The sequence below is a fragment of the Entelurus aequoreus genome, linkage group LG22 (genome assembly GCF_033978785.1).
Source record: "Entelurus aequoreus isolate RoL-2023_Sb linkage group LG22, RoL_Eaeq_v1.1, whole genome shotgun sequence".
Taxonomy (NCBI): domain Eukaryota; kingdom Metazoa; phylum Chordata; class Actinopteri; order Syngnathiformes; family Syngnathidae; genus Entelurus; species Entelurus aequoreus.
Genome location: NC_084752.1, coordinates 13,041,836 through 13,058,148, shown reverse-complemented (window position 1 = coordinate 13,058,148; position 16,313 = coordinate 13,041,836). Strand labels below are relative to the sequence as shown.

At 40.2% G+C, this 16,313-nt stretch overlaps 1 protein-coding gene across 4 annotated transcripts in view; it reads right to left on the bottom strand.

Annotated features, from left to right (window-relative positions):
• Positions 1-16,313, bottom strand: part of tenm3 (teneurin transmembrane protein 3) — a 755,307-nt gene that overhangs the window by 719,228 nt on the left and 19,766 nt on the right. For all 4 annotated transcript variants that reach the window (XM_062033280.1, XM_062033281.1, XM_062033282.1 and 1 more), the window contains one exon: positions 1,898-1,959. The gene's annotated coding sequence lies outside the window, so the exon portion shown is untranslated. The remainder of the gene's footprint in view (positions 1-1,897; positions 1,960-16,313) is intronic.

Below are 16,313 nucleotides of genomic sequence, written 5' to 3'. Positions count from 1 at the left end.
CCTGTAACGACTTGGTATCGGATTGATACCCAAATTTGTGGTATTATCCATCACTCAACTATTCAAACAACAGAAGAATAAGTGATTATTACATTTGAACAGAAGTGTAGATAGAACATGTTAGAAGAGAAAGTAAGCAGATATTAACAGTAAATGAACAAGTAGATTAATCATTAATTTTCTACCACTTGTCCTTAATAGTTTTGACAAAATAATATAATGATAAATGACACAATATGTGTATACATACGTCAGCAGACTAATTAGGAGCCTTTGTTTGTTTACTTACTACTAAAAGACAAGTTGTCTTGTATGTTCACTATTTTATTAAGGACAACATTGCAATAAGAAACATGTGTTTAATGTACCCTAAGATTTTGTTAAAATAAAACCAACAATGACATTTTTTGTGGTCCCCTTTATTTAGAAAAGTACCAAAATACATTTTGGTACCGGTACCAAAATATTGGTATCGAGACAACACTAGGCTGACGACTATGTACTGGTTGATAGGGTTGGCAACATTGATCAGGGAAGTCATGTTTCTAAAAGCGAAGTGAATGATATTTATGTAGCACTTTTCTCGAGAGACTCAAAAGGCATTACCGTATTTTTCGAACTATAAGTCGCATTTTTTTTCAGAGTTTGGCCGGGGGTGCGATTTATACTCAGGAGCGACTTATGTGTGAAATTATTAACACATTACCGTAAAATATCAAATAATATTATTCAGCTCATTCACGTAAGAGACTAGACGTATAAGATTTCACGGGATTTAGCGATTAGGAGTGACAGATTGTTTGGTAAACGTATAGCATGTTCTATATGTTATAGTTATTTGAATGACTCTTACCATAATATGCTCCGTTAACATACCAGGCACGTTCTCAGTTGGTTATGTATGCCTCATATAACGTACACTTATTCAGCCTGTTGTTCACTATTCTTTATTTATTTTAAATTGCCTTTCAAATGTCTATTCTTGGTGTTGGGTTTTATCAAATAAATTTTCCCAAAAAATGCGACTTATACTCCAGTGCGACTTACACTACCGTTCAAAAGTTTGGGGTCACATTGAAATGTCCTTATTTTTAAAGGAAAAGCACTGTACTTTTCAATGAAGATAACTTTAAACTAGTCTTAACTTTAAAGAAATACACTCTATACATTGCTAATGTGGTAAATGACTATTCTAGCTGCAAATGTCTGGTTTTTGGTGCAATATCTACATAGGTGTATAGAGGCCCATTTCCAGCAACTATCACTCCAGTGTTCTAATGGTACAATGTGTTTGCTAATTGGCTCAGAAGGCTAATTGATGATTAGAAAACCCTTGTGCAATCATGTTCACACATCTGAAAACAGTTTAGCTCGTTACAGAAGCTACAAAACTGACCTTCCTTTGAGCAGATTGAGTTTCTGGAGCATCACATTTGTGGGGTCAATTAAACGCTCAAAATGGCCAGAAAAAGAGAACTTTCATCTGAAACTCGACAGTCTATTCTTGTTCTTGGAAATGAAGGCTATTCCACAAAATTGTTTGGGTGACCCCAAACTTTTGAACGGTAGTGTATATGTTTTTTTCCTTCTTTATTATGCATTTTCGTCCGGTGCGACTTATACTCCGAAAAATGCGGTACATAGTGAAACCTGATACCAAAATATACACACACACACCGAGCACCCACTGGCAGAAATGTAGATCGGCGCCTATGGTGATGCAACAATTGCGAGAACGACTTTTTACTGTCAATATCGGCTGCTGAGTTTCATTTTTTTAATGTTTTCTGCTGGTGGTGTGCCTCGGGAATATTTCAATGAAAAAAAGGTTGAAGAACACCGTGTTAAATGGTCTAAAAAACAGCTTAAATGGCAAATATAAAATAAGCTAGCTTACCTGACACACTGCCATTTTGGGGAAGCTTTATCCTGGGCTCGTTACACGACAACATCGGCACACTGCACAAAGTAATAAGAAATGGAATATTAAAGTACAAAAAAAGCTTTGAAAACACAAACAAATTATATTACATTTCTAGATGGAAATGCAGACGGTCAGGGGAAAGTACTCTTTTGAACATATTCTTACAGAAAAAAAAGCATGTATGTCCATAATTCTTATAGTCAAGATAAAGCTGCACTGTCACAGACAAACTGTGTTCCTTTAAACACATTTGGGAGCCGACAGAATGAAAGAAGCACAACAGTGTGATGACAATCAAGCAGCACCTTCAGTGGCTCTTCTCCTCCATTTGGCACAAAATGGCCGCCCGGTGGGAGAGAGGATGCCATGGAACAAGGTTGGACAGGAGGACATTTACAGGCCACGGGAGGTCAATGCCTCAAACTTCATTCGGTGACCGGGGCACAATGTGCCCCCTGCCGGGTGAGCACAGGCCGTGAAATAATACCAGACCCGAGAAGCACCGCATAAATACGTCCGTCGGACAAAATGGCCGACTGCAGAGAGGCTCCGGCATGAAATAACATTTGTCAGAAAGACACTGGCTGTGTGGTGCGGGGGGTAAAGCTGTGGAACACGTAGACCGCATGGATTACCCTGGAAATGTTTCTTTACTGCTGAAGTACAAGGATTGTGCCCTGACATCGGTGTTTTTCAACCTTTTTTGAGCCGAGGCACATTTTTTGCGTCGCACACCACCGGCAGAAATCATTAAAAAAACGAAACTCGGTTGACAGTAAAAAGTCGTTGTCGCAATTGTTGGATATGACTTTAAACCATAACCAAGCATGCATCAAGGTAGCTCTTGTCTCATCACGCTGTGACTTATTTTGAGTTTTTTGCTGTTTTCCTGTGTGTAGTGTTTTAGTTCTTGTCTTGCGCTCCTATTTTGGTGGCTTTTTCTCTTTTTTTGGTATTTTCCTGTGGCAGTTTCATGTCTTCCTTTGAGCGATATTTCCCGCATCTGCTTTGTTTTAGCAATCAAGAATATTTCAGTTGTTTTCATCTTTCTTTGTGCGGACATTGTTGATTGTCATGTCATGTTGCTCCACTGTAAGTCTTTGCTGTCGTCCAGCATTCGGTTTTTGTTTACTTTGACGGCAGTTCAGTTTTAGTTTCGTTCTGCATAGCCTTCCCTAAGCTTTAATGCCTTTTCTTAGGGGCACTCACCTTTTGTTTATTTTCGATTTAATTACACACCTTTTTACCAGCACCCTGCCTCCCGCTGTTTCCAACATCTACAAAGCAATTAGCTACCTGCTGCCACCTACTGATATGGAAGAGTATTACACGGTTACTCTGCCGAGCTCTAGACCAGGGGTCCCCAAACCTTTTGACTCGGGGGCCGCATTGGGTTAAAACAATTTGGCCGGGGGCCGGAGTGTGTGTGTGTGTGTATATATATATATATATATATATATAGCGCACTTTCCGCGCTATCGGAGAAAATGCATTTTTAGACAATATGATTTGCCTGAGCGGCTAGGAGACACCGTGAGTAGCAAGCGGTACAAAGTAGATAAGAAAAGACAGAAAAAAATATATATATTTATTTATTTATTTTATTTTTTTTAATACTTGGGACTTAACGCGGGCCTGATTTTGGACGCTGGCGGGCCGTAGTTTGGGGACCCCTGCTCTAGACAGTACAGACAACAACACATAATTTGCAGACAATAATTACTGGTTTGCAAAAAATATTTTTAACCTAAATAGGTGAAATTAGATAATCTCCCACGACACACCAGACTGTATCTCACGGCACACTAGTGCAGTGTTTTTCAACCACAGTGCCTCGGCACACTGGTGCCGAGGGATTCAGTCTGGTGTGCCGTGGGAGATTATATAATTTCACCTATTTGGGTTAAAAATAGAGATGTCCGATATTATCGACCGATAAATGCTTTAAACTGTAATATCGGAAATTATCGGTATCTGTTTTTTTAATTATCGGTATCGTTTTTTTATTATTTTTTATTTTATTAAATCAACATAAAAAACACAAGATACACTTACAATTAGTGCACCAACCCAAAAAAACCTCCCTCCCCCATTTACACTCATTCACACAAAAGGGTTGTTTCTTTCTGTTATTAATATTCTGGTTCCTACATTATATATCAATATATATCAATACAGTTTGTAAGCACACATGATTGTGCGTGCTGCTGGTCCACTAATAGTGCTAACCTTTAACAGTTAATTTTACTCATTTTCATTAATTACTAGTTTCTATGTAACTGTTTTTATATTGTTTTACTTTCTTTTTTATTCAAGAAAATGTTTCTAATTTATTTATCTTATTTTATTGTATTAATTTTTTAAAAAAGGACCCTATCTTCACCATACCTGGTTGTCCAAATTAGGCATAATAATGTGTTAATTCCACGACTGTATATATCGGTATCGGTTGATATCGGTATCAGTAATTAAGAGTTGGACAATATCGGAATATCGGATCATCTGCAAAAAAAGCCATTATCGGACATCCCTAGTTAAAAATATTGTTTGCAAACCAATAATTATAATCCGCAAATAATGTGCCGTTGTTGAGTGTCGGTGCTGTCTAGAGCTCGGCAGAGTAACCGTGTAATACTCTTCCATATCAGTAGGTGGCAGCAGGTAGCTAATTGCTTTGTCATGATCACAATATGCTGGAGGCAGCATGCAGGTCAAAAAGTATCCAATGCTTAAACCAAAAATAAACAGAAGGCGAGTGCCGCTAAGGAAAAGGCATTGAAGCTTAGGGAAGGCTATGCTGAACGAAACTAAAACTGAACTGGCTACAAAGTAAACAAAAACAGAATGCTGGATGACAGCAAAGACTAACAGCGTGTGGAGCAGACGGCGTCCACAAAGTACATCCGGACAAAACATGACAATCAACAATGTCCCTGCAAAGAAGGGTAGCGACAACTTAAATAGCCTCGATTGCTAAAACAAAGCGGGTGCGGTGAATAGCGCTCAAGAAAGACATGAAACTGCTACAGGAAAAATACCAACAAAACAGGAAAAGCCACCAAAGTAGGAGAACTAAAACACTACGCACAGGAAAACACCAAAAACTCAAAATAAGTCAGGGCGTGATGTGACAGGTGGTGACAGTACACCTACTTGGAGACAAGATCTATAGTGATGCATGGTTGGTTATGGTTTGAATTCATATCCAACACTTGTGAGAACAACTTTTTACTGTCAATATCGGCTACTGATTTTCATTTTTTCATGTTTTCTGCTGGTGGTGTGCCCCTGCATTTTTTCAATGAAAAAAATGTGCCTTGGCTCAAAAAAGGTTGAAAAACACTGATTTACATGACATCTTGAAAAGCATCAAAAACGAAATAGAATGCGAATCACACTCATACGAAGCCATAGTCGTGTCAGCAACGCTTTAAATGTGTTAAAATATGCGCTATATGCTTAACTTCAACCCACGAAGCCCATAATACCAAAGACTATAAAAATGGGACCCATAACCTCCCTGCTTGGCACTCAGCAACAAAGGGTTGGAGTTGGGGGCGCGGCGCCGCTGCTGCCCACTGCTCCCCAAGGGGATGGGACAAATGCAGAGGACAAATTTCACCACATCTAGTGTGTGTGTGACAATCATTGGTACTTTAATCTTTAATCTTAAAAGTGACGTATGGGACACATTTTGGAGTGGTTGTCATGTGACAGTCGATTACCCTCGTCACGTGACGGCCAGGGTATGGCTATCTCAAATTAGCTGTGTCAGGTAATGACACATTAATCTAAGGGAATGAGCTAGTAGATTAATAATTCATTTTATACCACTTGTCTTTAATAATGTTGACAAAATAATAGAATGATAAATGACACAATATGTTACTGCATATGTCAGCAGACTAAATCAATCAATCAATGTTTATTTATATAGCCCTAAATCACAAGTGTCTCAAAGGGCTGCACAAGCCACAACGACATCCTCGGTACAGAGCCCACATACGGGCAAGGAAAAACTCACCCCAGTGGGACGTCGGTGAATGACTATGAGAAACCTTGGAGAGGACCGCATATGTGGGTAACCCCCCCCCTCTAGGGGAGACCGAAAGCAACGGATGTCGAGTGGGTCTGACATAACATTGTGAAAGTCCAGTCCACAGTGGATCCAACACATCAGCGGGAGTCCAGTCCACAGCGGGGCCAACAGGAAACCATCCCGAGCGGAGACGGGTCAGCAGCGCAGAGATGTCCCCAACCGATGCACAGGCTAGTGGTCCACCCGGGGTCCCGACTCTGGACAGCCAGCACTTCATCCATGGCCACCGGACCTATGCAACTCCCCCTCGCAAGGGACAGGGGAGAAGAGGAGAGAAGAAAAGAAACGGCAGATCAACTGGTCTAAAAAGGGGGGGTCTATTTAAAGGCTAGATTATACAAATGAGTTTTAAGATGGGACTTAAATGCTTCTACTGAGGTAGCATCTCTAACTGTTACCGGGAGGGCATTCCAGAGTACTGGAGCCCGAATAGAAAACGCTCTATAGCCCGCAGACTTTTTTTTGGCTCTGGGAATCACTAATAAGCCGGAGTTCTTTGAACGCAGATTTCTTGTCGGGACATATGGTACAATACAATCGGCGAGATAGGCTGGAGCTAAACCGTGTAATATTTTATACGTAAGTAGTAAAACCTTAAAGTCGCATCTTAAGTGCACAGGAAGCCAGTGCAAGTGAGCCAGTATAGGCGTAATATGATCAAACTTTCTTGTTTTTGTCAAAAGCCTTGCAGCCGCATTTTGTACCAACTGTAATCTTTTAATGCTAGACATAGGGAGGCCCGAAAATAATACGTTACAGTAATCGAGACGAGACGTAACGAACGCATGAATAATGATCTCAGCGTCGCTAGTGGACAAGATGGAACGAATTTTAGCGATATTACGGAGATGAAAGAAGGCCGTTTTAGTAACACTCTTAATGTGTGACTCAAACGAGAGAGTTGGGTCGAAGATAATACCCAGATTCTTTACCGAGTCTCCTTGTTTAATTGTTTGGTTGTCAAATGTTAAGGTGGTATTATTAAATAGATGTTGGTGTCTAGCAGGACCGATAATCAGCATTTCCGTTTTCTTAGCGTTGAGTTGCAAAAAGTTAGCGGACATCCATTGTTTAATTTCATTAAGACACGCCTCCAGCTGACTACAGTCCGGCGTGTTGGTCAGCTTTAGGGGCATGTAGAGTTGAGTGTCATCAGCATAACAGTGAAAGCTAACACCGTACTTGCGTATGATGTCACCCAGCGGCAGCATGTAAATACTAAAGAGTGCAGGGCCAAGAACCGAACCCTGGGGAACTCCGCACGTTACCTTGACATAGTCCGAGGTCACATTGTTATGGGAGACGCACTGCATCCTGTCAGTAAGATAAGAGTTAAACCAAGACAAGGCTAAGTCTGACATACCAATACGTGTTTTGATACGCTCTAATAAAATATTATGATCGACGGTATCGAAAGCGGCGCTAAGATCAAGAAGCAGCAACATAGATGACGCATCAGAATCCATCGTTAGCAATAGATCATTAGTCATTTTTGCGAGGGCTGTCTCCGTAGAGTGATTTGCCCTGAAACCGGATTGAAAAGGTTCACAGAGATTGTTAGTCACTAAGTGTTCATTTAGCTGCTGTGCAACAGTTTTTTCGAGAATTTTGGAAATAAACGGAAGGTGGGAGACCGGTCGGTAGTTTACCATGAGGTCAGGATCGAGGTTAGGTCTTTTGAGCAGAGGATGAATAACCGCTTTTTTGAATGCTAGGGGAACAGTGCCGGAGGAAAGTGATAAGTTTATAATATTTAACACTGATGGACCTAATAATACAAACAGTTCCTTGATAAGTTTCCCAGGAAGTGGGTCAAGTAAACATGTTGTTTGTTTTATCCCACTTACACGCTGTAATAATTCCTCTAATGTTATTTCATCAAAAATAGAGAGACTATTTTGGAGGGCAGTGTCCGTCGTATATACAGTCGTATTTGTGTTAATAGAGCCCAGTTGTAGCTGGGATGCGTTGTCTTTAATCTCCTTTCTAATGAGTTCAATTTTCTTATTAAAGAAATTCATAAAATCATCTGCCGAGTGGGTGGAGCTACTGGGAGGAGTCCCTTGTTGGGTTAGCGATGCTACTGTACTAAACAGAAATTTAGGATCGTTTTTGTTGAGGCGGATGAGATTTGAGTAGTATTTAGCTTTAGCTAAGGTAAGCATGCGTTTATAAGTTATTAAACTATCACTCCATGCTTGATGGAAAACCTCAAGTTTAGTCGCGCGCCATTTGCGTTCCAGTTTTCTACATGATAATTTATGAGCTCTAATTTCTTCTGTAAACCATGGGGTGCGCCTTTTAGGGGCCCTTTTTTGCTTTAGCGGTGCTATACTATCAATAATTTCGCGCAAGGCATCGTCAAAGTTGTTAGTGAGTTTATCAATAGAGCCGACATAATTTGGGAATGGTGCTATTACCGAAGGCAGTAGGTCAGCAAGAGTAATCGTTGTGGCAGCATTAATGTTGCGGCCGCTATAGCAGTTATTATTATTATTAGCTTGTTGACAAAGAGTCAAAACTTCAAATTTTATAAGGTAATGATCGGACATTACTTTAGTATATGGAAGTATCATAACTTTGGAGGTGGTGACACCCCTGACAAGCACTAGATCTATTGTATTACCGTTGCGATGCGTGGGTTCATGTATTATTTGTGTAAGACCACAGCTATCAATTATGGTTTGGAGCGCCACGCACTGAGGGTCCGATGGGGTATTCATATGGATATTAAAGTCCCCCATTATGATTATATTGTCAGCGTGCGTCACTAGATCAGCAACGAACTCTGAGAATTCACTGATAAAGTCCGAATAGGGCCCAGGGGGGCGGTAGATAACAGCCAGGTCGAGAGGTAGCGGTGTGACAGACCTCATAGTAAGCACCTCAAACGATTTATATTTATTATTTAGGTTAGGGGTAAGGTTGAAATTTTCATTGTATATTAGTGCGACACCCCCTCCCCTTTTAAGAGGGCGGGCAACATGCGCATTCGTATAGTTAGGAGGAGATGCCTCATTGAGCGCAAAAAATTCGTCCGGTTTGAGCCAGGTTTCGCTAAGACCAATGACGTTAAGATTGTTGTCTCTAATGACCTCATTAACCAATAACGCCTTGGGAGACAATGATCTTATGTTTAAAAAGCCCATATTATAGGTATTGGGCTGTTTTGACGAGTTTTTGTTAAGATTATCCGTAGTGGCAATATTAACAATGTTGCGTTTATTATGCGTAGTGCACTTTAAATAGTTTCGACCATATCTAGGAATTGATATGACGGGAATTTTCCGATTGTTTGCTTGGTGCTGCAATAGACTGGACATATCATAATTTGCCACCTCAGTAGAATGCATGTCCACCTCTGACACAGACACAACAGAAAAAACATTATGTGAATTGTGTATTATTCTAAGAGAATTGCTATGCGTACATGGATTATCCAGCCTGGCGCTGGCTAGTTGTAGCTTAACTGACTCCTCACCCGGACTAACAGACATTGTAATTGCCTGTGACCGGGCTTGCTCTAGTGTAGTCAGTCAAGTGAGACTTAAATAGTAGTCTATGTTTCTAGACAGGATGATGGCGCCTTCCTGGTTAGGGTGAAGGCCGTCTCTCATCAGCAAGCCTGGTTTGCCCCAGAAAGAGGGCCAGTTATCAATAAACGTTAGTCCCTGCGTCCTACAGTAGCTAGCCAACCACTTGTTAAGCGAGACTAATCTGCTATATCTCTCATCATTGCCTCTCGCAGGCAGGGGGCCAGAGACAATTACTCGATGCCTGGACATCTTTCTGGCGAGATCACAAGTCCTGGCTATGTTTCTCTTTGTAATCTCTGACTGTCTCATTCTAGTGTCATTGGAGCCAACGTGTACAACTATATTCGCATAATTAGTGGTGCGATTAGCCTGTCGTACGTGTTTACTAGGCCTGTTGCGAGTTAGCTCCCTAAGATTAGCTTCAATGTCAGGTGCTCTGGCCCCGGGGATACACTTTATTGTGGCTGGTTTGCTAAGCTTTATGTTTCGGGTGATGGAGTCCCCTATAACTAAGGTGTGGTGCCCGGTAGACTGGGGTGTAGGACTAGCTAAAGAGCTAAATCTATTATGCGTCTCAACCGGTACACCGTAGCTTGTAGGCCGCTTAGGACTGCTACAAGCTGGGCTAGTTAGCTCGCTACAGCTAACGCTAGCAGATGTGTCCGCAACATCTAAAGTTACGACATTACTCTGCTCTAACTGGCGGACACGGCCCTCTAGCAGAGCCAACCTCTCCGTGAGTATGGTGCAAGACGCGCAGGAAGCCATTACTCACAGTGTTTTCTGTCACCGAGTGAAGTTCCTGCTGTCCTCAGGGAAGTGGTCGCGGTCTGTAGGAGTAGCTTCTTACTGACCGGCGCTGCCTTTCTCCGCGCTAGCTTAGCAGCTAGCTAGCTGAGGAAAGGGTGGTGGGACAGAGATCGGGTGATTTGCAAGTTAAATAGTACCACTAAAAATGTTTGAGAAGTGATAAAGAGAGCTGTAGAACAATTAAAAGCACACAGATAGAGCGCTACTTAGCTTTTTCGCAACAGCGAACAGACGGCGAGCAGTCACGCACGGTGAACCGGAACCGCAAATTAGGAGCCTTTGTTTGTTTACTTACTAATAAAAGACAAATTGTCTTGTGTGTTCACTATTTTATTTAAGGACAACATTGTAATAAGAAACATATGTTTAATGTACCCTAAGATTTTCTTGTTAAAATAAAGCCAATAATGCTATTTTTTGTGGTCCCCTTTATTTAGAAAAGTACCGAAAAGAATCGGAATACATTTTGGTACCAGTACCAAAATATTTGTATCGGGACAACACTAGGCTGACGACTATGTACTGATTGATAAGGTCTGCAACATTGATCAGGGAAGTCATGTTTCTAAAAGCGAAGTGAATTATATTTATATAGCACTTTTCTCTAGAGACTCAAAGCGCATTACATAGTGAAACCCAGTATCTACATCTTTAAGCTAAATTCAAACCAGTGTGGGTGGAACTGGGAGTTGGTGGGTAAAATGTCTTGCCCAAGGACTCAATAGCAGTACTAGAATGGCAGAAGCGGGGATCGAACCTGGAAACCTCAATTAGATGGCACGGCCGCTCTACTAACCTAGTCACAACTTAGTCAGAATATCACATGCAATAACGTATACTTGAAGTGAACTTTTATCAATAACTTTTAACTTTATACACGATTTGAAACCAACACAATCCAGAAAAATCTGGATTTGAGTCCGCCCGTTTCTCTCTCAGGTCAACACGGAGGGGCTAATGCATGTTTTTTATTTCCTGTCATGTAGACTATTGTAATGCTTTACCTTTGGTGTTCCCAAAAAGAATACTAGAAATCCACAATTTTAATCAAAACTCAGCTGCAGGCACAATGTATGTAAGGGTGTGCACACGCACACACAAAAAGAAGACAAAACCCACCAGTTTTCTAGACTACCACCGTTCATTTCCATTAGTGGCCCTTTTTCTGTAGAGTAGACGCCACATTTGCTTCAAGGTAAAGGCGGCAATTTGACGGCCTGTCTTTCTAAAACTTAAGCGTATTATTACTCCTTTTCCAAAAGCCACCTCTGGTGCGGGTCATTAACACCTCCGCACATTTCATCCACGGGCCGGCTGATTTCGTCCTCGGTTTTATATACAAAACCCAAAACCAGTGAAGTTGGCACGTTGTGTAAATGGTAAATAAAAACAGAATACAATGATTTGCAAATCCTTTTCAACCAATATTCAATTGAATAGACTGCAAAGACAAAACATTTAATGTTCGAACTGAGAAACTTCATTTTTTTTGCAAATAATCATCAACTTAGAATTTAATGGCAGTAATACAAAAAAGTTGGCACAGGGGCATTTTTAACACTGTGTTACATGGCCTTTCCTTTTAACAACACTCAGTAAACGTTTGGGAACTGAGGAGACCAATTTTTTAAGCTTTCCAGGTGGAATTATTTCCCATTCTTGCTTGATGTACAGCTTAAGTTGTTCCGTTGTGGTATTTTAGGCTTCATAATGTGCCACACATTTTCAATGGGAGACAGGTCTGGACTACAGGCAGGCCAGTCTAGTACCCGCACTCTTTTACTATGAAGCCACGCTGTTGTAACACGTGGCTTGGCATCGTCTTGCTGAAATAAGCATGAAAAAGACGTTGCTTGGATGGCAACATATGTTGCTCCAAAACCTGTATGTACCTTTCAGCATTAATGGTGCCTTTACAGATGTGTAAGTTACCCATGTCTTGGGCACTAATACACCCCCATACCATCACACATGCTGGCTTTTCAACTTTGTGCCTATAACAATCCGGATGGTTCTTTTCCTCTTTGGTCCGGAGGACACAACGTCCACAGTTTCCAAAAACTATTTGAAATGTGGACTCGTCAGACCACAGAACACTTTTCCACTTTGCACCAGTCCATCTTAGATGAGCTCGGGCCCAGCGAAGCCGGCGGCGATACTGGGTGTTGTTGATAAATGGCTTTCGCTTTGCATAGTAGAGTTTTAACTTGCACTTACAGATGTAGCGACCAGCTGTAGTTACTGACAGTGGTTTTCTGAAGTGTTCCTTAGCCCATGTGGTGATATCCTTTACACAATGATGTCGCTTTTTGATGCAGTACCGCCTGAGGGATCGAAGGTCATGGCCTTGCTGCTTACGTGCAGTGATTTCTCCAGATTCTTTGAACCTTTTGATGATATTACGGACCGTAGATGGTGAAATCCCTAAATTCCTTGCAATAGCTGGTTGAGAAATGTTGTTCTTAAACTGTTTGACAATTTGCTCATGTATTTGTTCACAAAGTGGTGACCCTCACCCCATCATTGTTTGTGAATGACTGAGTATTTCATGGAAGCTGCTTTTATACCCAATCATGGCACCCACCTGTTCCCAATTAGCCTGTTCACCTGTGGGATGTTCCAAATAAGTGTTTGATTAGCATTCCTCAAATCAAGTGAGTGTCCCGAACACTAGTAAGAGGCAGGTGAAACTAATCTGCACCCATGGCAACTAAAACACAAACCCAGGGGTGCTCAAAACAGAACTAAGGGAGTCAAACTAAAATACAACATGATCCGGGCAACGGATCATGACAGTATTTCATTTATATTTCCTTTATTTGTCTTGTTTTTTCTCTATTCTTCTTACCTTTTTGTATGAAAGATTATATAATACTAATACTATACGATATTGTTGAGATGAAAAATCGGTTATGGGGTAAGTCTTATTAGGAGGGGTTGGGGGGGGGGGGGGGGGAGGGATGGTTTGCCCATGGTTTAAATCAGGGGTGTCAAACGTACGGCCCGAGGGCCGGATCAGGACCGTGAACAGGTTTTATCCGGCCTGCGGGATGAGTTTGCTAAGTATAAAAATGAGCCGAAATTTTTGAATGAAAGAAACTGCTGTTCTAAATGTGTCCACTTGATGTCGCAATATCAATTCTTTGTATCTTTGTAGATGATGCTACACATGTACAAAATAAACCACATAATGTTAGTACATCAGTCGAAGAAAATGAGCAAACTACATAAATAACTTCCTGTAATTTGATTTTTATATTATTATTTTATCTTGATAGATTGAAAATTAACACCAATGAGTTGACTGATGAACATTATCGCATACTTTATCCAGAAAGTATAAATAAGGACAAATAAAGGTAGAATATTATTATCTACAACATGTAAGTGTAAAAAAAAAACCAACAACATTATGGTTTGTGTATTTTCAGAATGTGCTTCTTCTATTTTTAAACAAAGAAAACAATCTGAAGTTCTCTTTATTTTTAAGTTATCGTACCGTGATTTTACCAGTCCGGCCCACTTGGGAGTAGATTTTTCTCTAAGTGGCTCCTGATCTAAAATGAGTTTGACACCCCTGGTGTAAATCGAGCCAAGACAGCCTCTGGGCGGGAACCCCATTAGATTTATTTTTAAAGTCACTGCATTGGCTACCCGTTTTATTTTTAAAGTCACTGCATTGGCTACCCGTCCGCTTCAGGGTGGATTTTAAAGTTATATTTATTAGTTTTTAAATGGCCTTGCACCTTGTCTATCTGACCTGATTTTACTGTATCTCCCCTCGCTGATGGGCAGCACGGTGAAACAGGGGTTAGTGCATGTGCCTCACAATACGACGGTCCTGGGTTGAAGCCCCGGGCTTGGGGTCTTTCTGTGTAGAGTTTGCGTGGGTTCCCTCCAGGTACTCCGGCTCCAAAGACATGCACCTATGGATAGGTTGACTGGCACTACTAAAACTATTTAAAAACAAAAAAAAGGTTACATACAACTTTTTAATTAGTTTTTTTAGTGATCATTTTAAACTCTTCAAAGGTTCTTTAATTTTATTTTATTGATATTATTACTACTATTGTTATCGATGTTATGTTTTTGTTTATTCATTATTTTGATTTTAATCTATTTTCATATATATCTTTAAACTATATGTTTTTATATTTTTTTTAGATTACATAAAGGTTTTTGTTATTCTCCAGTGTGGATGCCTCATAGGTGATGTTTTCATGCCATGTCTAGTAATTGTCAATAGTGCTGTGTGTTGCTGTGTTCGTTTTTGTTTTTTTCCCCTATTAAATTGGTGCACAGTCAAGCACTTTGTGTTGCAACCAGCCTGTGTATGAAAAGTGCTATACAAATACAATTTTGATTGATGGATTGAATGATTCACAGAACAATTGCAGGGAATAATTATAGGGAATAAAAAGAATACAGGCACATACAGCACTATTGACAGGGGGGAAATTGCGGGACAACAACAACAACAGAACAGCATCAGCAAATATGATATGTACAAATATTAAAGATTAAAGTACCAATGATTGTCACACACACACTAGATGTGGTGAAATTTGTCCTCTGCATTTGTCCCATCCCCTTGGGGAGCAGTGGGCAGCAGCGGCGCCGCGCCCGGGAATCATTTTGGTGATTTAACCCCCAACTCCAACCCTTTGTTGCTGAGTGCCAAGCAGGGAGGTTATGGGTCCCATTTTTATAGTCTTTATGATAGTAAAAGTGATAGCAAATAAACAGTTAATAAGGTAAATATTAAAAACACAGAAATGACAATGAACATTATTACACTTCAAATGGAGCAAACAAAATACCAATAGCAATAGCACTATTTATAATGAATAATAATCATTACTTCTATTATCAACAATACAGTTGTTTCAAATGCAACAATACACATATGTAATAACTTGAATCACTAAAGAAGGCAGACAAGTGGAGGGGAAGAAAGAGAAACAAAATGTATTAACCTTGTAGATTGTTATAGTAACAATAGGTTAAGCTTTGTTAGTGAGCCGTTTGTTACCCAGTTTCCCCAAGGTAAACAACGTTAATATATGTTTGATGAAACGTGATTATATGCATATGTGCTTGTACATGTACAGTATGTGTATCTGTATGTTTGTAGAGTGAATGTGCTTGGACGTATGTACAGTGAGTGTGTATGTATGTACTGTATTTTTGTATGTATGTGGGAGCATAGGTACCTGTGTATGTGGGTAAGTACTGTATTTTTCGGACTATAAGTCGCAGTTTTTTTCATAGTTTGGCCGGGGGTGCGACTTATACTCGGGAGCGACTTATGTGTGAAATTATTAACACATTACCGTAAAATATCAAATAATACTATTTAGCTCATTCACGTAAGAGACTAGACGTATAAGATTTCATAGGATTTAGCGATTAGGAGTGACAGATTGTTTGGTAAACGTATAGCATGTTCTATATGTTATAGTTATTTGAATGACTCTTACCATAATATGTTACGTTAACATACCAGGCACGTTCTCAGTTGGTTATTTATGCCTCATATAACGTACACTTATTCAGCCTGTTGTTCACTATTCTTTATTTATTTTAAATTGCCTTTCAAATGTCTATTCTTGGTGTTGGGTTTTATCAAATACATTTCCCCAAAAAAAATGCAACTTATACTCCAATGCTACTTATATATGTTTTTTTCCTTCTTTATTATGCATTTTCGGCCGGTGCGACTTATACTCCGGAGCGACTTATACTCCGGAGCGACTTATACTCCGAAAAATACGGTATCAATGTGTGCCTGTATGTATGTATGAATGTGTATATATGTATGAATAATTGTGTATGTGAGTATGTATGTGAATTTGTATTTACAATATATTTGTCTCTCAGTGTGTGCCACCCGAACGCCTCCCTAGGGAGGTGTTTCGGGCATGTCCGACCGGTAGGAGGCCAC